At 47.9% G+C, this 2,500-nt stretch overlaps 1 non-coding gene across 1 annotated transcript; it reads left to right on the top strand.

Annotated features, from left to right (window-relative positions):
* Positions 1–595: 595 nt before the first annotated feature.
* Positions 596–2,423, top strand: LOC149920736 (small subunit ribosomal RNA). The gene has a single exon (XR_016477761.1). It is a non-coding gene; the product is annotated as a small subunit ribosomal RNA (ribosomal RNA).
* Positions 2,424–2,500: the final 77 nt, after the last annotated feature.

Below are 2,500 nucleotides of genomic sequence, written 5' to 3'. Positions count from 1 at the left end.
CTGGCCGTCGAAATGTTACATCTTTCCCATTCCCCGTAGCTAACCCGACGTTGAAATATTTTAATGTCCCGTTTGTACTCGTAATTCATCGAAATATTTCTATGTCGGGTTTTCCTCGTCGAAATATTTCTATTTCACGTGACTTAAATATTTTTTCGTAAATCATCGAAATCAAAAAATTGGTGGTCAATTTAGAGAAACGGCTCCATTTGTTTTCCAAATACTACTTGTAGTGTAGTCAAACTGGTAATCAGTCAGACTTGCTTGCGTAACAGCTAGCTCACATACGTCCTCCTAGGAGGTGCGTTGTAGTATGAGCACCGTTTCGCGAATAGATGGCGGCCTCGTTTCAGGCCATTTCCTCACACTATCGATACGACCGATTTCGGCGGCTGAAATATGCCGCCATGGTTGTGAACGAATCGAGAAAAATTATCGGTGACTACGGCACTCGCGTCAAGCGAAGCCTTTTCCCGAGTAAGTTCCGACGGTTTTCCAAAAGCCGTCGAACGACCGCTAATGTTTTTCTGAACACGCTGCGCTTTTAGCGCTCGTTTTAGAATTCTTTAGCGGTACTAACGACGTTTCACGTTGTTACCTGGTTGATCCTGCCAGTAGTCATATGCTTGTCTCAAAGACTAAGCCATGCATGTCTAAGTACATGCCGAAATAAGGTGAAACCGCGAATGGCTCATTAAATCAGTTATGGTTTCTTAGATCGTACTTTTTTACTTGGATAACTGTGGTAATTCTAGAGCTAATACATGCAGCAGAGCTCCGACCTTCGGGAACGAGCGCTTTTATTAGACCAAGACCAATCGGGCTTCGGCCCGTTTACCATGGCGACTCTGGATAACTTTGGGCAAATCGCACGATCTTGTATCGGCGATGTTTCTTTCAAGTGTCTGCCTTATCAACTTTCGATGGTAGGCTACGCGCCTACCATGGTCGTTACGGGTAACGGGGAATCAGGGTTCGATTCCGGAGAGGGAGCCTGAGAAACGGCTACCACATCCAAGGAAGGCAGCAGGCGCGCAAATTACCCACTCCCGGCACGGGGAGGTAGTGACGAAAAATAACAATACGGGACTCTTTTGAGGCCCCGTAATTGGAATGAGTACACTCTAAATCCTTTAACAAGAAATACATATGGAGGGCAAGTCTGGTGCCAGCAGCAGCCGCAGTAAATCCAGCTCCAATAGCGTATATTAAAGTTGTTGCGGTTAAAAAGCTCGTAGTTGAATCTCAGTTACAGACGGGCGGTCCGCTTCGGCGGCTACTGCCTGGCCTGAACATCCTGGCGGTTTTCCTTCGGTGCTCTTGATTGAGTGTCGTCGGTGCCCGCCACGTTTACTTTGAAAAAATTGGAGTGCTCAAAGCAGGCGTCCCGCCTGAATAATGGTGCATGGAATAATGAAAGAGGACTTAGAGTTCTATTGTGTTGGTTTTCGGAACACGAGGGTGATCCTTAAAAGGGACAGACAGGGGGCATTCGTATTGCGACGCTAGAGGTGAAATTCTTGGACCGTCCGCAAGACGAACTACAGCGAAAGCATTTGCCAAGAATGTTTTCATTAATCAAGAACGAAAGTTAGAGGTTCGAAGGCGATCAAGATACCGCCCTAGTTCTAATTAGAACCAATGCCAACCAGCAATCCGCCTTCGTTACTCAATTGACTCAGCAGGCAGCTTGCGGGAAACCAAAGTTTGTGGGTTCCGGGGGAGGTCTGGTTGCAAAGCTGAAACTTAAAGGAATTGACGGAAGAGGCACCACCGGGAGTAAAGTTTTCTGCAGGTGCTTAATTTGACTCAACACGGGAAAACTTACCCGGCCCGGACACCGGAAGGATTGACAGATTAAGAGCTCTTTCTTTGATTCGGTGGGTGGTGGTGCATGGCCGTTCTTAGTTGGTGGAGCGATTTGTCTGGTTAATTCCGATAACGAACGAGACTCTAGCCTACTAAATAGGCGACCGATCACTTGTGTCGGTCTTCCTTCTTAGAGGGACAAGCGGCGTTTAGCCGCACGAGACAGAGCAATAACAGGTCTGTGATGCCCTTAGATGTCCGGGGCCGCACGCGCGCTACACTGAAGGAATCAACGTGTGTCTACCCCTGTCCGGCAGGACTGGGTAACCCGATGAACCTCCTTCGTGATAGGGATAGGGGCTTGTAATTGTCCCCCTTGAACGAGGAATTCCCAGTAAGCGCGAGTCATAAGCTCGTGTTGATTACGTCCCTGCCCTTTGTACACACCGCCCGTCGCTACTACCGATTGAATGATTTAGTGAGGTCTTCGGACTGGTGCTCGGAGCGGCTTTCGGGTCGCACCGCCGTACCGGAAAGATGACCAAACTTGATCATTTAGAGGAAGTAAAAGTCGTAACAAGGTTTCCGTAGGTGAACCTGCGGAAGGATCATTATCGATACTGCGGTTATGATAACGTTAACCGGAGCCGAAAAAGTTTTTCTCGATTAGGCTAAAAAAACGTTTCACCTC

Source organism: Leiobunum rupestre (genome assembly GCF_980474605.1).
Source record: "Leiobunum rupestre chromosome 11 unlocalized genomic scaffold, qqLeiRupe1.1.hap1 SUPER_11_unloc_1, whole genome shotgun sequence".
NCBI lineage: Eukaryota > Metazoa > Arthropoda > Arachnida > Opiliones > Sclerosomatidae > Leiobunum > Leiobunum rupestre.
Note: the sequence above shows the minus strand (reverse complement) of the source record. Positions and strands in the feature narration are given on the sequence as shown.